At 46.1% G+C, this 24,184-nt stretch overlaps 1 protein-coding gene across 1 annotated transcript in view; it reads left to right on the forward strand.

The window, feature by feature from the left end:
* Positions 1-24,184, forward strand: part of ABTB3 (ankyrin repeat and BTB domain containing 3) — a 319,847-nt gene that overhangs the window by 25,485 nt on the left and 270,178 nt on the right. The gene's annotated exons all lie outside the window — the stretch shown is intronic.

The following is a 24,184-nucleotide window of genomic DNA, read 5'->3' on the forward strand; positions in this document are numbered from 1 at the left end:
GCCGATAATTTTAACTTATAAGGCTTCAGATATTTTTGAGGAGTCCTAGAACTGAGTTGCCTTGTGGAAAAAAGGCCTGTGTGATGGCATGAAGAAACTGGGTTGAGACTGGCCTCAGAAAGGTCATTCTGAGAGTTTCACTACTCAACTGAGTCATTTCACACATACTCACACACACACACTTTTTATAGTTGTTGAAATCACTGGAATCTCATGCAGAATCAACAGTGAGCCCTCTCCTGCATCTCCAACTCGCTCTGGATAGAGCTGTGTGATGTCTGCAGATCTGGACAGGAAATCTGGTTCTACAGGCATTTGGGCGCAGAGATGCGGAATGAAACCACAGTTGGTACCTGTGATGTGATTCCTTGTTTATACACGTCAGCAGTCCCTTTCCTACAACTACATGGAGCATTGATGCCATCCTCGGGGGTTGATTGAGGCCAACCTTTTCATTTTAGAGAGAAGAAAAGAAATGAGAACCAAGCAGGAAAAAAAAAAATCACTCCTGGGAGATTCATCAGAGAATTCCCAGGCTGGAGAATTTTTCTAGCACAGTCACTTACCATCTGTGCGTTCCCAACTGTGTTTTAAAAGACTTGCCACATGTTTTTAAAAGATCGGGAATTTGGTGAAGAGAAGCGGAAGGGCAGTGCTGAGTGCCTGTTCTTGGCCAGGCTGGGTGCTGGAGAGACAAGGACGGCTGTGATGCAGTGGGTGCCCTTGATGAGTTTGAACCATTACTCAAACACAGGGTGCAGGCCGGAGAGAGCGGCATGGGAAAAGCTGGGGCACAGACTCCACGCCCTGCCACAGGTAGTTGGGAGCTCTGAGCGGAGGAGCCAACGATGCCCGGTCACCGCAGGCCCAAGCTCGGTGGCCTGCAATAACTGGGTGTGGCCAGGCTTGAGTAACCAACTGGAAACCACCTCCATCCTCTTTCAGTCGTAGCTCTATTCAGTAGATGCTGATGGAGCACCTGCCTTGTGGCGGGTTTTGTACCAGCATCTGGGGATCCTGCAGTGAATGGGAACAGTGTCGCCCTAGTCTTATGAGGCCATCCAGGAAATATAAACGTTAACTGAGCCATTATAAAATAGATGAAGGTTACCAAAAAGCGAGTGTGGACTTTGGTGGGCTTCAGCAGATGAGGGAGTGTGTTGGATTGTCAGTGGTCTCAGACGTGGTAGGGACCCTTTGATCTGGAATACAACCTTTCTGGGAACCTCAATATGTGAGCCATGAAAAAGCAGAATCATTTTGGTCCCATCCATATCCCCTTTATGTACAGTGGTCCCTACTGCTGTACAGAATCCAGTTTGAAAACTGGTAGGTGACATGGTCCCTGAGGAGCCTTCCAGGAGCCCTTGCTATTCTAAAATTCTGTCACTTCTCGCTCACAGGTGAGGTCCCTTCAGGATCTTGTGTCTGAAATCCTGAACTGTCAGTTGGGTAGGGACTAGCATCTTTCTTTCTGTATGGATACCAGACTCATAGTCTTTGTTTTTCTTTGGGGGGCTGGAGGAGCATGAATGTTGAAGTTTCCATCTGAGCAGGCTGACTGCAGAGGAGAAGAAGAGGGATGATGTGGAGTCAGTTTCCCCTGTCCCTCTGGCTGTCCAGAGTGACTCTCAGCTGGAGGGACCATTGTGGTGGTGCTGTTGCTCCTGCCATCCCATCTGCCACACTAGCCAGGGTCACTGAACCTCATCCTCATCAGAATGTCCCAGGAACCCACACCACAGCCAGCCTCCTTACTGTCTTTGTCCAGAAAAGAAAATTGGAGGGAGATTTGGTCGTGCCCTTGTCTTTGGATTCTTTCCAATGCATGTGATGAAACATCCAACCCAAACATTCGTAAGAAGGAGATATTGTTCATGTAAATGATGCTTACTCCTTGGAAGAAAAGTGATGACCAACCTAGATAGCATATTCAAAAGCAGAGACATTACTTTGCCGACTAAGGTCCATCTAGTCAAGGCTATGGTTTTTCCTGTGGTCATGTATGGATGTGAGAGTTGGACTGTGAAGAAGGCTGAGTGCCGAAGAATTGATGCTTTTGAACTGTGGTGTTGGAGAAGACTCTTGAGAGTCCCTTGGACTGCAAGGAGATCCAACCAGTCCATTCTGAAGGAGATCAGCCCTGGGTGTTCTTTGGAAGGAATGATGCTGAAGCTGAAACTCCAGTACTTTGGCCACCTCATGAGAAGAGTTGACTCATTGGAAAAGACTCTGATGCTGGGAGGGATTGGGGGCAGGAGGAGAAGGGGACAACAGAGGATGAGATGGCTGGATGGCATCACTGACTCGATGGACGTGAGTCTGAGTGAACTCCGGGAGATGGTGATGGACAGGAAAGCCTGGCGTGCTGTGATTCATGGGGTCGCAAGGAGTCGGCCACGACTGAGCGACTGAACTGAACTGAAAATGAGAGGTCCAGGGACAGGGCTGCTGGATCACTCTGTCACGTCCTTGTGCCTCATCTGCCCTTGGTACCTTTCCACTGCACCTTCCTCCCTGTGTAACTTTATCTTCAGTTCATCTTCTCATGTGCTAGCCAGATGGCTGTCACTACCCTAGACTGGACTTCCTCATTGTATATCAGGAGGAGAGAATGACCATCCCCTTCCCAGGCATCCCCACAAACATCTGGTGCTCACTGGTTCTGACCAGTGTTGTACCACACTGACTCAACCCAGTCAGTGTGGTACAGAAGTTACCCATGCTGGAACGAAATTTCCTCTAAAAGTAGAGTGGCCCAAGAGACCTGGAGACCAAACAGTTCCAACATCCAGGAATTCCAGAAGATGGAATTGGGGTCCAGAATGGCAAAGAGAGGAAGCTTTGTGGAGCCCCTGAGCCTTTAGCAAGAAAATTGATCTTTCAGGGTATCCTGTGCTCTGTTCTCACCAGCATGTTCCTTCACTCACTCATTCATTCAATTGTTTGATAATACATTCCCCACCTACCCACCCCCCCCAAAATCTACTGAGCCCCTGTTCAAGCCAGACCCTGGGCTAGGCTCTGGGATGTGAAGATGAAACATTCATTTCCTGACTCTGAAAACTCACAGCCAAGCAAAGGAGACAGACAGGACACCTAGGCAAGCATAAGAGATGTGGGGATTAGAGCACAGAAAGGGAGGTTGGGAGGTAGGGGTGGGGGGATAAAGGAGGTTCTATGTTAGACCAATCAGGCTTGAAGATGGAAGCAAAAGGGCAAAGGTATGTTCTTTCCTCAGATTTGAATCGACTTTGGGCAGATGTTGGGGGTGGGTCTTGAAGGGATGGGACAAAGCACAGACGGAACTAATATGGAACAGTGGGGAGAAGAAAATGAAGGGTGAGCTAGAGAGGCTACCTGTAAGTGGGGAGATGGTCCCCCACTGCTGATCTATGTCTTTCATTGAATATTTACTACTCTCTAAGAGTTTCATAAGGCATTATCTCACTCAGTCTTCACAGTAACCCCCCCCCCCCCCCCCCCGCCCCGAGGTACAAGCTGTTCTTGGCCTCTGTGGACCCAGTGAGGGCATGTGACTTGTCTCAGGTCCCATTGTTTCTAAGTAGCAGAATCAGGACTCATATCCAGGGCTGCTGAGATGGAGTTTGTTCCTGTTCCCTCCAAAACTTTGCACACAGAAGGGTCTGGCTGAAAAAGACTAGGGCTCCTGAGCAGGTTTTTGGCCAGGCCCTGGCATAGGTGGCCCTGAGTTCCCTTTTGGTGCTAAGTTTATGATTTAGGGGAAGTTGGAAGGTCTGGGGGCTTCTCTGGTGGCTCAGATGGTCTGGATATGGGTGGAGCAGCAATGAGAGGACTTGAGAGGCATCCTGGTCCAGAGCAGGGCCTTTGTGATGGTCCAATTGAAAGGTTGTTGCTGAACCATGGAAAGATGCTGGGATTCTTGGCCTCTGAAGGAGAAGAATTCAATATGGGGCCAGAGACAAGGCTTGATAGCTCAGAGCTTTTGTGTAATAAAGTTTTATTAAAGTATAAAGGAGATAGAGAAAGCTTCTGACACAGGCTTCAGAAGGGGGCAGAAAGAGTACCCCCTTCTAGTGTTAGCAGTGGAGTTATATACTCTCCAATGAATCAAAAGAATGTCTGGAGGTTGTAAAGACCTCACCAGTGAAGTGAAGTCACTCAGTCGTGTCCGACTCTTTGTAACCCCATAGACTGCAGCCTGCCAGGCTCCTCTGTCCATGGGATTTTCTAGGCAATAGTACTGGAGTGGATTGCCAGTTCCTTCTCCAGGGGATCTTCCCAACCCAGGGCTTGAACCCGGGTCTCCCACATTGGAGACAGAGGCGTTACCATCTGAGCCACCAGGGAAGTCCAAAGACCTCACCAGACCTACTCCCATAATTTACATTTTAAGATAACAGGATTAGCCAGAAGGTTTAATCCAGAGACTGTCCTCAGGCAGGATACATTATTGTTATATAATCCTAAGGAAGGTAGAGGAAGAAAAAGAAAAGTTTGTCCTTTCTTCCTCCTTGAGAATTCCAGACCCCTCTCTCCTTGGAGACCCCTAGACTTCTTATCAACCTGCCTAGGAAATGACTCTCTCACAATGAAGGCATCCTAGAGCCAGACCTCCCAGCTCCGGGAGACTCCCGTGACAGGAAGCCCTAAATTTTAACTGACAAAAAGAAAATGCAATTTTCCTGGAGGCAGAGACCCTGGCTTGCTAGACTCTGTCTCTGAATGTCCAGGAGTAAATCAGTCAGTTCAGTTCAGTCGCTCAGTCGTGTCCGACTCTTTGCGACCCCATGAATCACAGCACACCAGGCCTCCCTGTCCATCACCAACTCCCGAAGTTCACTCAGACTCACGTCCATCGAGTCAGTGATGCCATCCAGCCATCTCATCCTCTGTCATTCCCTTCTCCTCCTGCCCCCAATCCCTCCCAGCATCAGAGTCTTTTCCAGTGAGTCAACTCTTCGCATGAGGTGGCCAAAGTACTGGAGTTTCAGCTTCAGCATCATTCCTTCCAATGAAATCCCAGGGCTGATCTCCTTCAGAATGGACTGGTTGGATCTCCTTGCAGTCCAAGGGACTCTCAGGAGTAAATAGCCAAGGCCATAACACCGCATGGGCTTCTCTGGCGGCTCAGCAGAATCCACCTGCAGTGCAGGAGCTGCAGGAGATGTGGGTTCTGTCGCTGGGTTGGGAAGATCCCCTGGAGGGGGGCGTGGCAACTCACTCCAGTATTCTTGCCTGGAGAATCCCCATAGACAGAGGAGACTGGCAGGCTACAGTCCATGGAGCCACAAAGAATCGGACATTACTAAAGCGACTTAGCACCCATAGCACCACGTCTCCATTCTGGTTCTGCAGAGAATGAAGACATTTGTCAGGGTTTCCTAGCACCAGACATAGAAATAGTGTATTTTTATGCGATGTTTTTATAGTAACTGTCATAACCAGCAATATTCCTAAAACTTACTAGGGGTAATCATGGTTTTATTTCATCCCTATAAAGGTCCTTTGTTTAGAGCAGCAAATAATATCCTGTAAATCTCCATGTAAATTCTGCCCATTCATTTTTTGCATGGACCAGGTCGTAGCTTCAGCTGATCATTGAGGACAGTTTGCCTTTATTTATTGAAGTAGTCCTCCTAACCTGGGGAAAATTTAATTCAGTCTGAGCCAGCTCAATTTAGGCAAATTTTATTGAGTTGACTATAAGCCTCACACTATTCTCAGCTAGGAGATGTAATGTTACATATGATAGAATTTCTACCTTCAAGCATGTTTCAGTTAACTGTTGCAGCATAATAAACCACTGCAAAATTTATGACTTTAAGCACTTATTTTATTTTGCTCTCAACTTTGTGTGTCAGGGAGCTGGTAAGGGCTCAGCTGGGCAGTTCATCTCTGTTGCACATCTCTGGGGTGGGTGGGGTTGGAGGACCCATGCCCAAGTTGGTTTCCTTAGTCCCATATTTGGTGCCTCTGCTTACCCATCTCTCTTTTCATAGCATCCCATCTTCCAGAGCCCCTCCACATGACTTGGAGGTCTTAGGGTCATTGCCCTTTTTCTATGATGCTTGACTTCCAAGAGGAGGAAAGTGAAAGCTTCCAGATCAATTCATGGCTCTGCCCAAAAGTGACACAGCAACACTTTGCCATTGGCTAAAGCAGTCTCAAAGTGCAAAGCAGGACTCACTTTCAAAGGAGTAGGAAGAATTCCACCTTTTGATGGGGGAGTTATTGGCAAGGTCACACTGCAGAAGAACATGTGCGATGGGAGAAATTGTCCCAGCCATCTTTGGCCAAGTACGGTCTGCCACAAAGGACAACTAGATGTGCCATTTAGTGGACTATAATGTAGGTTAATAACCACTACAAGGAGCACCAGCAAGTTGAAAGAGGAGCTCAGAGATAGAGTAGCAGGGTCTTTAATGGGCTGGGGGTAGGGAGTGGGTCTGTGAAGTCTTCCAGGAGAAAGAGGCAAGTGAATCAGGTTTTGAAAGATGACTTGGATTGTGCATTTCAGGGAGAGGGAATAGCCTGTGTGAAGGTGTGGTGGTGGGGTCCTCATGAAGAGTCTACCTGGAAACTCCCCCAACACTTCATTACTTGTATTTAATTTAATGTTTTGTGTGCATGTGTGTGTGTGTAGATATGGCTATATATAAATATGTGTGTATATTTACATGCTGCTGCTAAGTCACTTCAGTCATGTCCAACTCTGTGCGACCCCATAGACAGCAGCCCACCAGGCTCCTTCGTCCATGGGACTTTCCAGGCAAGAGTACTGAAATGGGGTGCCATTGCCTTCTCCGTATATTTACATATGTGTATATAAATATATGTATACATATATACATATCCATATGTGTGTATGTGTATACATGTATGTAATATGTATATATTTTTTTAAACCGAGACTGTTCAGTCTTTCACTTAGCAAACATGTCCTGAGTGTCTAATGTATGTCAAACAGTGTTCTATGTACTATTCTAGAATGGTGGTGAGAAAAACGAAGGTAGTGAACAAGAGGCTGTTTTTGGAGCTTGTATTTTATGCTGGAGACCAACAGTCAGCAAATGGACCCCTTAATATGTGATATGATTTCGGGTAGTGCTGAGCGGTAAGATGGAGACCTTACCTGTTTGAGACAGAGCAGCTGGAAAGCCTCTCTTGGAAGGTGACACTTAAGCAGACGTGGGGGTGATCTTGGGCGGAGAATTCTACGCAGAGAGAACAGCAGGGCCTGTGTGACCAGTGGCATTCTGAGGTCACAGGCTAGAGCCAGGGCAACACCCCATCCAGGATGCTGGATCTGAGCCTGAGGAGGGCAGCTGCAGGTGGAGGATGGTCAGCTTCCAGGGCAATGGCTGCCCAGGGTGGTGAGCAGCCTGTTCTGTCCAGACATCCCCCTTTCCCCATCCCTGCCCCCTCCCCCCACCCCTGTTCTGGCACCAGGAGATTTGTTTTCACTTAGGGAAAACCTGGCCTCATCACCCACCGCATCGGTGTTGTTCTCAGGAAGTTGGCCCTTTCCCAAGAGGAGGAAAGTGGGGCAGTATCCTCTCAGTGAGCAATCTCACTAATGAGGAAATGTGGCTGGGATTCCAGAGAGGCAATGATGATTCAGAGGTAGGCGCATAACAGGTTCCCTGGCTACTCATCTTCTGCAGGTGTGCATTCATTCATTCATTTTTTCATTCATTCATTCATTCATTCCCCAAACATGTACTGAGCACATAGATGGAAAGGTAGAGGTTCAAATTCAGCTCTCCCACCTATGAGCCATGTAATCTCAGCCTCTCTAAGCCATTGTTTCTTTAACTATAAAATGGGTATAATACCTATTTTTCAGAGTTGTGAGGATTAGATGAGATGAAACTCTGGAGATTAAATTGCCAGATTTGGCAAATAGAAAGGACAGGATGCCAATGAAATTTGAATGTCAGATAAAGAAGAGGTATTTCTTTTTAGTATTAAGTTATGTCCCGAATATTGCATGCTTATCTGACATTTAGTTTTAACTGTGCATCCAGTATTTTAATGAGCTATGCTATCTGGGAATAAAGATGAGGGGAAAAAAATGCCTGACTTTGAGGAGCATGTGATAGTGGTCAGACAGGCATGAAGAATGTAATTGCCATTCTCTGGGTGATGTAAGTCAGGTCAGAGGGATAGAGTGCTGTGGAAACAGACATCACCCTTCGGGCTCTTAAGAAATCCAGGCTCCCTCTTGCTTGTTGAGCATCCCCAGTACTGTGGGATTGATGCCATGAGATCAGAGTACAAACACATTAAGTAAAACAGACAGTTGAAGTTTGCTTTTCTATTGAGCAATCAGGAAGGTGACCTCTGTTTTCTTCCCTCTCAAAGCAAAGGGTGATCTCTGTTGATCAGGAAACAGACAATCCATTACTTATACTTATTTTTTCTATAGGCTATTTAAGAATAAAATGAAGTTAATTCAGGGGAAAAAATTGTTCCCTGACTTTATGGTATGTGCATCTCTCGGATAAAATGCTAATAATTCATTATTCTGCTTCCCTGGAGATCTAGAGGTAAATTTGCCATGTACCACCAGGGATGCAATAAGAGACACACAATGGGAGTCTTCAGCTCCAAACTGCAGTCTATCCAAAGCCTCTCTTTGGGTGAAGCTGCAAGCGTCAAAATACTTGGAGGAGAGTCTGGCAATATTTTGTAGAAGGTGGCATCTGCCAGACACATTCTTGTCTTCTCTAGGAGATATGTGGCCTGGTATGAAGCATGGTCTGATCAGCATTACTGAAGGCTCCCTCTTCTTTCCCAGATGTGGTAGGGGATGTTAGATTGACGGGTTTTTTGGAAAACCCTGAGAGTCTCAATGCTATCTTGGAGTCCCATTAGCTGCTTGCAGCCAATTCTAGAAACCCAATCCCCTTTGAGGTTTGCTTTCCACTGCACTGTGGTGAAGGATGTGTGTGTACTCATTCGTGTCCGACTCTTTGTGGCCTCATGGACTGTAGGCTTCCAGGCTCCTCTGTCCATGGAATTTTCCAAGCAAGAATACTTGAGCAGGGTGCCATTTCCTACTCCAGGGGATCTTCCTGACCCAGGAATCTAACCTGGGTCTCTTGAGTCTTCTGCATTGGCAGGCGGGCTTTTCACTACTAGCACCACCTGGCAAGCCCACTGAAGCTTGGGAGGGAGTCATAGATAGGATTTGTGTTCATGGGATTGATTGGCAAAACAGGGCTGGGGTGGAGACCAGTGTGTATCATGGGGTTATAAAAAGCATTATTCAATTACAGGATTCATAGGTAATTTTAATTGACTAGTAAGTGCCCAGCAGTGTGCTCAGTGCTTGTCATACAACATTTCATTGATCCCACCCATACCTCATGCAGTAGGTGCCTGAATTCCATTCTACAGATTGGAGACTCACTGTCCGAATTAGTTGCCCAAGGAAACACAGCTAGTAAGTAGCCCTGGGCTCTCTAATTATGCCCTTGTGCTTAACCATTGTGTTCTACTGGGTTTTGCTATCAGATTTTCTCTATAGGAGTGTCCCACGTGTTTAGGCACTTCTGCTCTCTCCATCTGCTATTGGGGGTGGAGGATTGGCCTGGCTTCTAATACCCTCTTCCAATGGACCACACATGCGTGACCTGAGGAAGTTGTGGGGCCTTCCTGAGGCGCCAGCTTCCTTCTCCATAAAGTGACGGGTCAGACTGAGTTAGTAGGGATCTTCTCCTGATCCAAAACCCTGTGTGTCCTACCAATGACGAGCCATTTTGTTTCATTCACTTACCTCGTCATTAGCTGATTAATTCATTTTTTCAATAAATATCTCCCTTGTGCCAAGTACGTGCCCCAGATACAATGGCGAATTGATGAATAAGCAGCTGGTTCCTGCCCTTGCAGAGGGAAGGTTCTGGGAAGAGACAGCAGAGTAAACAGATGATCATGGCACAGGGTGAAAAGAGCTGGAGGAGGGAGGTGCCAGGTAGCCTGGGGTCACCTGTCTAGGCTCTGGTGAAGGGAGGGACATCTAAGGTAACGGCTGAGGGTTGTGCAGGAGTTGGCCGGGCTTGGAGGGAACAGTTTGTTCTAAAGAGGGGGCACATGCAGAATTCTTGGGGCATTGAGAACTATGCTGACTGTCTGGATGGAGGATGGCATGCAGTGGGGAGGGAACAGGCCGGAGCAGGAAGAACTTGGAGAAATAGAGGCCACAATGTTAACTCAGTAGTCAACAATCCGCCTGCCAATGCACGAGACGTGGGTTCGACCCCTGGATTAAGAAGATCCCCTGCAGAAAGAAATGGCAACCCACTCCAGTATTCTTGCCTGGGCAGAGGAACCTGGTGGGTTACTGTCCACAGAGTCACAAAAGAGTCAGACAGCAACAACACACTGCACAGGACCTCAGGGCCTCCTCGGAGGAGTTTGGTGTTTGTTCTCAGAGCAACAGGCAGACACTGAAGGTCAGAGCTGCCCTGGGTGATTTCCCAGGTTGCGTCCTGCACAAGAGTGCCAGCTAAGGGGAGCCCCTCCACCTCCCAGGCCATGGGCCTCAGTGCAGGGCTACTTTGTCTCGTTCTAAAATAATCAAGGAGCTTTAAGGGCCAGTGCCTTCCTCAATATCAGGAGAATGATGTGATCAGATTTGTGTTTTTGAGCCTTTTCTCTGGTTGTAGGATTTGCTGGATGAAGGATCAGCAGGAAAGTGAAGAACAGGGTGGGGAGGGGTCGGCATGAAAGAGAGAGTGGCAGCCTGGGGAGGCAGTTTGAATGGAGACCGGTGAACAGATATGAGTTTCAGAAGTCATGGCCTGTACAAACCACCTGGTTCTCATTGCTTCCTATGACTTAATCAGCTGAAGACTTTCTTTCCGGGACAGAAATACTAAATCATGGAGGAACACAGCCTATGGGATTAGTGTTTTGCCCCCAGGCTCCTGAGAGAGCCAGAGTTCAGTGTGGTGCCCTGCTTTCCAGCTCAGGCTCAAATATTTGATCCCACTGTAGGAGGCCCATCAGATGGTGACTGTGTGGTCTAATGGACAGACTCAAGGCCGAGAGCCAAGAGACCCAGGCATGGAGTTCATTGTAGGCGGCTCTTCTACATTTCCCGATGGCATTCTCCCTGCCTCTTTTTCTTTGCCCCCTGATCATAGCCAAACATTTGTAGACTGCCTGCTAAGTGCCTGGCTCTGTGCTGAGCACAGTGGGGGATCCAGAGGCACCACCTTGGCCCTCAAGGAACTCACCAGTGGAGCAGTCATGAATGGACAGTCCCCCATCAAAGACTTCTGAGAAGTGCTCAAGGAATGTTCCAGATTATCAGAGTGGAGGGAGGCAGACCACTGTGGGTATTGGCATGGGATCTGGAGTCAGAACTGAGATCAAAATCTGGCTTTCAAAAACACTTTCTAGTTGTGACCCTAGGCCCATCACATAGCCTCTCAGAGCCTCAGTTTGCCCATCTATAACATGGGTATAGTAATACCTGAGTGGTTTAAGGATTAAATAGTTCAAGGCATATAAAGTATTTAGCAGAGTGTCTACTAGATTAAAATTTTTAATAATTTAAACCATTTTTAATATTATTAGGGCAGGCATCTTGTTTTTTGAATCTTTGGTGTACAGTTCTGAGTTTTGACAGAACCAGTTTTGAGCTGTAACCAGCACCACAAACAAGGGTGCCAGCTAAGGGGAGCCCCTCCACCTCCCAGGCCATGGGCCTCAGTGCAGGGCTACTTTGTCTCGTTCTAAAATAATCAAGGAGCTTTAAGGGCCAGTGCCTTCCTTCCCTGGTGGCTCAGACGGAAAAGCGTCTGTCTACAATGCGGGAGACCCAGGTTCGATCCCTGGGTCAGGAAGATCCCCTGGAGAAGGAAATGGCAACCCACTTCAGTACTCTTGCCTGGAAAATCCCATGAACAGAGGAGCCTGGTAGGCTGCAGTCCATGGGGTTGCTACGAGTCGGACACGACTGAGCGACTTCACTTTCACTTTCTACTACCTACCCCCAAATTCCCTGGTCTTATTTCTCTGTAGCAAACCCTCCCCATACTCTTTTTTTCTTTGTGATAATTTATTATCTCTTAGTTTTTGCAAAAGTTTTCTTGAGATGTAATTCACACTGTACAATTCACCTATTTAAAGTGTACAGGCCCATAGCTTTTAGTACCTTCACAGAGTTGTACAACCATCACCACAATTTAGGAAATTTTCATCACCCCAAAAAGAAACTCTGAACCCTATAGGGGTCACAGTTCATTCCTGTCAACTATCCCTTCTTCCCCCGCCCCAGCCCCTGAAAAACACTAATCTACTTTCTATGGATTTGCCTATTCTGGATACTTCATGTAAATGGAATTATACACTATCTGGTCTTTCATGACTGGCTTCCTTCACTGAGCAGAATATTTTCAAGGTTCATCCATGTTGTAGCATGTGGCAGTATTCCATTCCTTTTTTATTGCTGAATGATACTCCATTTTATATATATTGCATTTTGTTTATCCATGTTTCAGTTGGTGGACATTTGGGTTGTTTCTGCTTTTTGGCTATCATAAATAATGCTGCTGTGAACATTGGTGGACAGGTTTTTATGTGGTATATGTTTTCCCATGGAATTGCTGGGTCATAGGGTAAGTACGTGTAATGTTTTAGAGGAGCTGCCAGGCTGTTTCCCATAGTAGTTGCACCATTTTGCTATCTCACAAGCAGTGTATGAGAGCCCCAGTCTCTCCACATCCTTGCCAATACTTATGATTATCTGTATTTTTGATTCCAGCCATCCCAGTGGGTATGAAGCGGTGTCTCAGTGTAGAGTCTCCTATACGTACCCTTCATTCCTGGCAACCACTGATTCATTCTCTGGCCCCCTCACTCTGCCTTTCCCGGAAGGTGATAGCTGTAGCCATCATGTGTGATGTAGCCTCTGACTCTCTTCTTCCCTCCAGCATAAGGCACTGGAGATCCACCCGTGTGGCTGCGCTCCATTTCATGGCTGAGTTGCATTCCCTCCCTTGGATGGATGTACCCTAGGTGCCCGTGCTTGTCTGCACAGTAAAGTGGACACTTTGCCCAGGGAATCAAATACTAAGCCTTATCCCTTGTCAGGACTTTTTATAGTTTTGGCCTTTTCTGAGCCTCCCTGGGCTGCCAGTGTTGCAGGACACCCAGCGTGTTCCTCTTTTAGGTTCCTCTGAGCTATAGAGCTGGGTCCTGTGAGCTGCAGTGCCTAGGAACCCACCCGGGATTAGGATTTCTGTATTGTGGCTCTGACATACCATCCGTGGTGAGAGGGCTGAAGCCCAGTGAGACAGATGGGGCCTGGACCACGGGGCATCTGCTGACGGGGAGCCAGCACCTCCGCTGCCCGGCTATCTCCCTTCTCATCAGGGAGTCCCAGAATCTGCTCCTTGGATTCATTCAGTTCAGTTCAGTTCAGTCGCTCAGTCATGTCTAACTCTTTGCTACCGCATGGACTGCAGCATGCCAGGCTTCCCTGTCCATCACTAACTCCCAGAGCTTACTCAAACTCATGTCTATCAGGTTAGTGATGACATCCAACCATCTCATCTTCTGTTGTCCCCTTCTCCTCCTGCCTTCAATCTTTCCCAGCATCAGGGTCTTTTCCAATGAGTTGGTTCTTTGCACCAAAGTATTTGAGTTATAGCTTCAGCATCAGTCCTTCCAATGAATATTCAGGACTGACTATCTTTAGGAAGGACTGGTTGGATCTCCTTGCAGTCCAAGGGACTCTCAAGAGTCTTCTCCAACACCACAGTTCAAAAGCATCAATTCTTCAGCACTCAGCTTTCTTTATAGTCCAACTCTCACATCCATACATGACTACTGGAACAACCATAGCTTTGACTAGACAGACCTTTGTTGGTAAAGTAATGACTGTGCTTCTTAAGATGCTGTCTTGGGCTCATAAACAAAGCCATTTCTCCTTCCCTTATCTACTTTCATGGCTGGCTGGCAACTTTGAGCATTTGCCACCTCCCTACCCCTCTCCACCCTACCCCAAGTGTAGCAGTTTTCCAACTCTCTATTATGTGTGCATGGAGAATAGGATGTAATAATAATAAACTAATAATGAATTTGTACCTACCATGTTTATTATGTATAGCAGAATCCACGAGGTAGACATAATTACTTTATGCAGGAAGAAATCAAGATCCCAGGAGGGTAAATAACTCATTCAGTTACCCGGCTTGGGATTTGCAGCAGGCTTGGGATTTGAACCTGCCATCTGCACTTTCATTCACTTCCAGTGGGTCTTGGACCTCAATCATCTGCACACCACCTTCGTAAGCCCTTCTGCCACCTGAACTTTAGTTGTTTAACTTTTTTTTACTATCATCAACTTCACAAGAACAGTTTTTATTCATCAAAAACAAGTCCAGAGCGCAAGTTCACATGACACAGAGTATTTGATGTGCTAGTTGTAACTTTTGACTATATATGAAAATAAACACATAACTCAAAAATATTCATCTACATGTCACTTAAACCAGCTCAGTATGTGGAGCACACTTTGGGGAAGGAAACTCATGATGTGCAGTGATTTGCCTGCAGGTCTATCTTTCCCCCTTGATGGGGAGTGACAGGTAGGCTGTGCCTGTGGTTTATTCATCTCAGCATCTTCAGCATCCAGAACCATAATGGACCCATTATAAGCACTTGCTGTGTGATTAATGGATAAATGACAGAATGAATGGAGTGAGAAAGGGGAAGAGTGACTGGTGTTTCCCCTTCCTTAATGAGAAGACTAGAAGGAAACCTCTGGCCACTGGGGCCTTAGCACCAGGGGGACAAGAGTGCTTAGAGGGTTTGATGGCTGTGGTCACCATGGAGATGTTGGGAGGCTCACTTTCTCCCTGTGAAGTCCTTCTAGCCCTCTCAAGCTTTTGGTTTGTGGGACTGTAGACATTGTCATCTTTCTCTAGTTCATCCAGCCTCTTTGATTCCTGGATGTGGAAGGGTCAGCCCATCTCTGGTGGTTTCTCTTGCCAAAAGAGTTCCCACTGTATGACCCAGTGGCCACTTTCATTTCTTCTCAAGCCTCTTCAAATGGTCCAACAGCATACCAGGCAGATTCTGCACCATCTCCTCTAGCGGAAAATGCAGCAGTAACAAGCCTGGGAGCTGTCGAGACCACAGTCCTAGTTAGTAGCTGGATGAGTCCAAAGATCTGTCAGTGAACTTAACAGCCAACATTTATTGAGGACCTACTGTGTGCCAAACACCGGGCTAAGGGCGCCTGAATTCTCTTCTACTTTAGAATCAGACCATTTAGGCATAGACATTGAAGCCAGAACTTGATTTCTGAGTTTAAAAGGAAAAAATTCAGCTCAACAATTACTTATTGTAGCCCAACTATATGGGAGGCTTCCCAAGTGGTGCTAGTGGTTAAGAACCCGTCTGCAATGTAGGGGACATAAGAGATGTGGGTTTGATCCCTGGGTCAGGAAGATCCCTTGGAGAAGGAAATGGCAATACACTCCAGTATTCTTGCCTGGGAAATCCCATGGACAGAGGAGCCTGGTGGACTGCAGTCCCTGGGGTCACAAAGAGTCAGACATGACTGAACACATAGTGTATAACTGTATGGGGACAGAGGGGAGGCTGAACTCAGCCTTGAGAAAACAAAGCTTCCTGCCCTCAAGAAGCTCAGTGGACCCTGAGGAATCTTGTTGAATTACAGCTTGGGAAGTTGCATGTGTGTAGGACAGGGTCTTGGAATGTCACCATACCTGTACCCTTAGACAACCAGAATATTATGAGCACATTGGACAGGCATATGCCATTTATGAATTTAGCTGACATTTATGGGGCGTCTTGGACACGGGTGGCAAGTGTATGGCTCATGTGTGCTCCCATTCTCATCACCTGCCCCACGGTAGGGGCCCTGGAGATGGCCTCCTTCAGCATCCTTCAGTGCCCTAGGCATTCTGTGCTGGTATTTGAAGTGAAATTCACAGCCCTTTCTCTGTTACTTGAAAGGCACTGGTGCTAAAATGTTGTTTATTTCATGAGACATTGATGCTTAGAGTGCTGCAGGGTACGACATGTGCTGTGTATTGTCCAACTCCTGGAGCACCTTTCACTTAGGTTACCATGTGTTCAGTGGCCTCTGGTCCACCCCGTGGGGCCCTGAAGGGATAGGAGATGGTAATTGATGTTTCTGGGCTTTTAAAGCACTTACTCTGCAAAATAAAGTTGGCACCCCTGTTGTTGATCTGAAACTATTACAAGAATATTACTTATCTGTGAAATTCCTTTCTTCCTTCTTTGCATCCTTTCCCTCTCCTTCCTTCTCTCCCTTCTCTCCTTCCCTTCCTTCACTCCCTTTGCCTTTCTCTCTTTTCCTTCCACAAATACTAGATAATCTACAATATACCAGCATATTCTGGGATTTAGCAGTAAACAGAACAGACAAACCCCATTGTCTTCATGGAGCCCACAATCTGGTGGGGAAGACAGAAATTTAAAAAATCAATGGAAAACATTTTAATTTAAAAAATGAAATATTTAAACCAAAAATAAATGAAATTAATGATATTAAATATAAATATATATAGTATATTATGTGGGGATAAGTGCTACAGAGAAAAAGTAGGGAATGGGGATGGGAGATAGTGGTTTTAGATAGGGGGCAGGGGAAAGCATCAGTGAGACAGTGACATTTTAGTATAGACCTTCAAAGAGGTGAGGGCATGAGCTCTACAGATACCTGTGTGTGTGCAAGCCGTCACTTCAGTTGTGTCCAATTCTTTGCAATGCCGTGGACTGTAGCCCACCAGACTCCTCCATGGGATTCTCCAGGCAAGAATACTGGAGTGGGTTGCCATGCCCTTCTCCAGGGGATCTTCCCAAGGATCGAACGTGTATCTCCTACATCTCCTGCCTTGGCAAGTGGGTTCTTTGCCACCCTCGCCACCTGGGAAACCCTACAGTTAGATAACTGAGGAAGGGCCTTCTAGGCAGCGGGACACATGCCAAGGCCCAGAGGTAGGCATGTGCCCAAAATGTTTGAAGAAGAGTGAGGGAGCTGGCTGGAGTGGGTCAAACAAGGGGAAAGTGTAGAAGATGACTTCAGGCAGGTAATGAGGGATGAGGGCCAGACCTCGAAAGAATTCTGTCCAAAATAAGTGGGCTTCCCTGATGGCTCAGATAGTAAAGAATCTGCCTGCAATGCAGGAGACCCAGGTTCAGTCTCTGGGTTGGGATCCAAAATGATGATTCTTGAAGTCTCTGAACCACCCCAGATCCACTGAATTGGAAACTCTTGGAGTAGGGTCCACAATATTTGTTTAAACAAACCCCCCAGAGGGATTCTGATGCCACTGAAATGTGAGAGCCACTGACAGCAAACACCTAGGCCACTCCTGACCATTTCTGCAGGGCCTGCTACTTCCTCCAGTGTGTGATATAAAACAGAGGGGTGATCACCATTGACCTGACATCCTCACCCCAAGAAGTGCCATCATCTTAGTGTCTGGACATTGACATTCAGACTAATTAAAAAGTTAGATGCTGTGTCCATGCTCAAACTGATGTTAAGTGGCTTTGAGGGACAGAAGGTAGGAGGCAGGGATGAGTGGGCCAGTGTCTCAGGGCTGGGATCATTGACGCTCAGTGTGGAGAGACCTTGAGGACATCAGTCTTGTCCCCAAATTGATCAGAAAAGACTGGGGCTTAGAGCGGGGAAAGAGCTGCTAATTGGATACACATGAGGCTCCTGTGGGACTTGAAGGCACCTTCTCTGTTCATTGTTCTTGTAGGCTCTGAGCACAAAGACTGCAGGCTTGGTGGCACCCAGACAACATTGCTGCTGGATGGATGTAGGAGATGTCAGCCGTGTGTGTAGGTGTAGGAGGCATTAGTGGTGTAGTAGGTGTGGGGGATGCAGGTGCTGCAGGATCAGAAAAAAGTGGAGGATAATGAGGAGAAGAAACATCCCATCAGGTGCTCTGAGGGACCAGGGTCTGGACCATTTGAGGAGTGGTGGGAGCTTTCTGAAAGGCTTCCCTGGTGGCTCAGAGGGTAAAGCGTCTGCCTGCAATGCAGGAGACCCGGGTTTGATCCCTGGGTCAGGAAGATCCCCTGGAGAAGGAAATGGCAACCCACTCCAGTATTCTTGCCTGGAGGATCCCATGGACAGAGGAGCCCTTCTGTGTCTGGATCTGAGCCAGCGGGCTAAGCATGAGGACCTGATTCAAAGGCTCTGAGTGCTGTGCTAAGTGGCTGGGGCTTAAACCTTTGGCAGTGCAAAGTCCCAGGTGCCTATTTCCTGATAACTGTTTCCAGACTTTTCTAAACCCCTTGCTTGGGTCACCATCTGCCCTCCCTGGCCAGTACTGACTGTTCCACAGGGCTCCTACAGAACCCTGCCCTGACTTTTATCAGAAGAGAATCAGAGCAACCAGACCTCAACTGATAAGTCAGGGAAGACACTGAAGGGTCTGAACACAGTCCCATTTACCTCGTGGCTCTGTTTCCAAAGGTTGGGGGGCAGGACCATCTGAGGCTGAGAAGTACAGATTGAATGCTCTGCAGGAGTTCTCTCCAGCAGCCACAGCACACTTGGCTTTTGAAAAATGAAAAATATTCAATACCTTCTTTTCTTATTTTTTAGGAAATTCATGTACACTGGGAAAAATGGAACATCTCCATAAGCAATAAAAAAAAATTTAGATGACCCTCCATTTCACCCTCTAGAGATAGTGTTAACAGCTTGTATATCTTATCCAAATGTTTTTCCTCATTTCATGTTTTCCTTACAAGATAGAATCATCTTGTAGATATTGTTCTGTATTTGGCTCTGTTCACTTAGATTATGAACATCTTTACATGTTGTTACACATTCTTGGCAGCATTGCTTTAAACGGCTGTATGACGTGCTATCTTACAGTGAGTTCCCTAATATTGGACATTTAGGTTGTTTCCCGTTTTTCGCTTTTATAATCAGCTCTGTTGTGAATTGCCCTGTAATGTCACATGTGATTGATTATATCCTAAGGTTAAATTCCTAAATGTAGGAATTTAAATTCCTACATGTAGGAACCAGCCAACTCATAAAAGGCCTTGAATGCCCACCAGAAATATTGCAGTGACCATCATTGAGGTTGGAGGTAATCCAGTAAACAGCACCTCTTTCTCTACACCAGTTCTGATATAGCCGAGATAGACATAGGAGATAGGAAGATGGAGATGAAAATACTGCTTTTATTGCTAATAAAGACTAGTTAGGAGCACATGGCTTAGATATGCATCTACAATTGGCTTCTTAATACTGGACCCTGCCACTAATCAGGGGTAGGCATCTACTCCTGGACTGTATGGAAAATTGGAGACCTCACCCTGAGAAACTATGGCAGAGCAGTTCAGAGGACCGCTCCCTTCCTGTAGGCAGCTGGCTTCCAGGGAGAAGGTGGGAAAAGGGGCTGGGCTGTGCCTGCGCAGCTCCTCCTCCCCGATTCACTAACCAGATGAGTCATTCCACCTCCCCAGAGAAGAGTAAGTCAGTGTGTGAAGAAAAGCCTAGAGTATTATACAAATGCATGTCTCTCCACAAGGCAGGTAAACAGCAAGGGAGGGCAATAAGCTTTCTCTAGTGATAATTATGAAAATGATAGCTAATTTGTATTGAGTACTGTGCTGGGCTTTGTGCATGCAACTTCTTTGATCCTTTGCACAATGAAATAGACATTCTGTCCCTGTCTGTCTTGCAAATGAGGAAACAGGCTTAGAGAATTAAGTAGTACGTCCCCAACCTCCTAGCTGGTATGCAGAAGAACTGGGATTCAAACCCAGGCAGCCTGACTCCAGAGACTGTTAGGAATCTGCTTCCCACCGTCAGCATCATCTGACTTTTGAAAAGCTAACAACCCCTAAACTTAGAGGAAGAGTCAGCTAAAAGCCATACCTGCCAGCTTGTGAGTGTCCCCAGGTTGAGATGGCATGCCCCTCACTGGCAGACCTTCTGACCAGCCCTGTTCCCATGAAATTCATTAATTGCTTTTGAGAGAACCACTTGACCAAGTGTCCTGAATTACGACGAGCAGCGATTGTGCCAGACCGCATAGGATAGAGAGGACCTTGACAAGTGTCCTTACTTCACAGAGGACTCAGACACCCTCAAGTTCACAGCGTGAGGTTTCTGATGATTCCATTTCATCTTAAGTATCTCAGCCATTCATTAAGAATTATCTTGGATTTAGGGAGAAAATAATGAATCTGTTAAATATTTTGTTTCAATTAGAAAGGAAACATGTAATTGGGAGGATGGGGTGAGAACACTAATTATACTTTTAATTGTGTCTCTTGCCCTTTAGGGTAAACTCTAAGGAAGCAGGTAAAGAAAGAGAAACTGAGCTTTTCTTTAAGAGGTTTTCTGCTATTTCAGGCAATTTCCCAAAGAACAGTCACCTCTGTTGTAACCCATTTTCAGTTTTAATTGCTTTACAAGCAGAAGCTAGACTTTTTTTTCCCCTTCTTTTTTAAAGCAAGCAATTTTGGTGTTCCTTTAATTATATGTTCTTATAATTCTTTTATTCTTTAAACATTGGCTAAGATTTACCAAGAAACTTATAGACCTTGATATTTATGCATTAGTATCTGACTGGTAAAAACATTAGTGAGGAAATGAAAGGTACTGATTAAAAACATAGATTCTGGAGTTTCCATTCCCAAGGTTCACAGTTGTGCTATCTTTTACTAGTTGCGTAATCTGGCAAGTTGCCTAACTTCTCTGTGCTTTAGTTTCTTGTCTATAAAATGGGCTTAACAGCAGCATCCCCAACATAATTGTTACAAGGATTCAAGATAGTCAAGATGGGCTACGTTACACTGCAGTGAAGTGAAGTGAAGTCGCTCAGTCGTGTCCGACTCTTTGCGACCCCGTGGCCTGGAGCCCACCAGGCTCCTCAATCCACGGAATTCTCCAGGCAAGAAAACTGGAATGGGTTGCCATTAAATCCCAAATCGCAGAAATTTGATGCAACCAAGGTTTATTTCTCACTCATGCAAAGCCCTCCAAAGATCTGCATGATTCCCAGTGCAGTTGCCCACCATGTGCTGGCTCAACATATTCCAGGCTGCTTCAGTTTTACAGCCCCTTCATATCAACATGCTTCCATGCTTGCTGCAGCAGAGAAGATATGCTGGGGAGTTACATACTGGCTCCCAAAGGCTTCAACAGGCAATGACACAAATCACTTCTGCTTGTGTTTCATTGGGGAAAGCAAATTGCATAGGGATGCATAAATTCAAGGTGGCAGAAAAGACCAGAAGCAGAGGGAAACCGGGGACACGGGTGAGCGAGCGGTACGTCCACCACCGTGTGCATAGTGCTTGTTAAAAATAAGCGTGAAGTAGGAGTAGGCTCTCATTGCTGATGGCTCAGTTCAGTCCAGTTCCGTTCAGTTGCTCAGTCGCATCCCACTCTTGCCACCCCATGATCCGCAGCATGCCAAAATACAATTTTAATTTTTATCGAGGCTACTTTTACTTTCTTTTTAGATTTGGTCTAAAGAATAACTTCCACATACTCAAAGACGCCCAAATAGATGCCCCGGGAGGTGGTGAGCATAGCCACTGTCACAATGGTTGCTTTAGTGGCCTGTCACTCAGTAGGTAGCACGTATTTGAAAGGTAGCATCAGTTGTGTTTGAGAACATGGGCTTCGAGTCAGGTGGACTTGCGTTTGAATCTCAGAACTAACACCTACTGAATGTGATCTTGATGAGGTGATTTAACCTTTCCCAGACTCAGTGACTTCACAGTTATCATGGGATCATCTTTAATACCCCTCTTTTATTTTTCATTATTTTATCTTTTATGGCAAAATGGCCTTACAGCCAATTAGTTATGCAGTGAAAATGGTGGCCAAAATTGTTGGCAGCAAAGATGTTTACAGCAATGAAACTTACGGAGATGACACGGGACACAGGTGAACAATTTTCGGAACCCTCAGCTTGCTCATCTGCAAAGTGGGAGTAATATACTAACATTTTAGAGCTTTTTATCTTTTTATTTGACTGGAGTATAATTACTTTACAATGTTGTGTTAGTCTCCACTGTACAATGAAGTGAATCGGCTGTATGTAGACATGTATCCCCTCCCTCCTGAGCCTTCCTTCACCCCCTACCTCTTGTACCCTATGCTCTCACACCCTGTATCCCACCTCTCTATGTCCTCACAGAGCACTGAGCTGAGCTCGCTGTGCTTTATAGCAGGTTCTCACTAGCTAGCTATTTTACACATGGTAGTGTGTATATGTCAGTCCCAATGTCCAGTTCCTCCCCACCTCTCCTCCCCACCCCACCCCGTGTCCACACATCTATTCTGCATACCTGCATCTCTATTTCTGCCCTGAAAATAGGTTCATCTGTACCATTTTTTCTAGATTCCACAAAGAGGTGTGGATGGACCTAGAATCTGTCATATAGAGTGAAATAAGTCAAAAAGAAAAAAAATACCATATATTAACTCATATATGTGGAATCTAGGGCTTTGTAGGTCACATGCATAGATACTTAATACACAGAGTAAACACCAAAAACAGTTTTTCCCTTTTTTCTCCACCTGCTTCATAATTATGTCAGACTGTGACCCTGATCTGGCTGTAGGGTAGCCGTTTGGGACATCTTCAACTCTTCCCTGCCTCCCAAGGTTGTTGCCAGATAAATGAGCTGATATAAACATTTACCAATGTGGGTGCATAGCAGCTGCTCAGTAAATGTTGGTTTCCATCACCCTCCCCCACCCCACCATGTTCTCTTACTATGGTGCTCTTCCCAGGATGGGATGGAATTACGGACATTGGGAAGAGAGATGATTCACGACCTTGAGTGGGTCCAGCTTGGCACTGCATACATCTCAACAGACAACTGCCTGTTCCACCTGCTGCAGTGAACTGACCCACCACAACGTAAAAGGTTAGACTTCACTCACAAATGGGGAGCATTCATGGAATTAGACAGCCTCTGAAGGAATACTGAACAGCCTCTGAAGCAACCACTTCACACTTGTTGTTGTTCAGTCAATCGGCCATTTCTGACTCTTTGTGACCCTATGGACTGCTGCATGCCAGGCTTCCCTGTCCATCACCAACTCCCAGAGCTTGCTCAAGAGTCGATGATGCCATCCAACCATCTCATCCTCTGTCATCCCCTTCTCCTCCTGCCTTCAATTTTTCCCAGTGTCAGGGTCTTTTCCAGTGAGTCAGATCTTTGCATCAGGTGGCCAAAGTATTGGAGCTTCAGCTTCAGCATCAGTTCTTCCAATGAATACTCAGGGTTGATTTTGTTTAGGATTGACTGGTTTGATCTCGTTTCAGTCCAAGAGACTCTCAAGAGTTCTTCTCCAACACCACAGTTCAAAGGCATCAGTTGTTTGGCACTCAGACTTCTTATGGTCCAACTCTCACATCCATACATAACTACTGGAAAGACCATAGCTTTGACGATATGGGCCTTTGTCAGGGAAAGTAACATGTCTGTTTTTTAATATGCTATCTAAGTTTGTTATACCTTTTCTTCCAAGGAGCAAGCATCCTCTAATTTCATGGCTGCAGTCACCATTCACAGTGATTTTGGAGCCCAAGAAAGTAAAGTCTGTCATGATTTCCATTGTTTCCCCATCTATTTATCATAAAGTGATGGGACCAAATGCCATGATCTTTTTTTTTTTTTTTTTTTGAATGTTGTTTTAAGCCAGATTTTTCACTCTCCTCTTTCACCTTCATCAAAAGGCTGTTAAGTTCCTCTTTGCTTTCTGCCATAAAGGTGGTGTCATCTGCAGGTCTGAGGTTATTGATATTTCTCCTGGCAATCCTGATTCCAGCTTGTGCTTCATCCCACCTGGCATTTTGCATGATGTATTTTGCATATAAGTTAAATAAGCAGGGTGACAATAAGAAGGGAGCCTTGGGGTACACCATTCCCAATTTTGAACCAGTTCATTGTTCCATGTCCTATTCTAACTGTTGCTTCTTGACCTGCATACAGGTTTCTCAGGAGTCAGGTAAGGTGGTCTGGTATTCCTGTCTCTTTAACAGTTTTCCACAGTTTGTTGTGACCCACACAGTCAAAGGCTTTGAAGTGAAGAAGTGAAGTCGCTCAGTCATGTCCAACTCTTTGCGACCCCATGGACTATAGCCTACCAGTATCCTCCATCCATGGGATTTTCCAGGCAAGA

Source organism: Budorcas taxicolor, chromosome 5 (genome assembly GCF_023091745.1).
Source record: "Budorcas taxicolor isolate Tak-1 chromosome 5, Takin1.1, whole genome shotgun sequence".
Lineage (NCBI taxonomy): Eukaryota > Metazoa > Chordata > Mammalia > Artiodactyla > Bovidae > Budorcas > Budorcas taxicolor.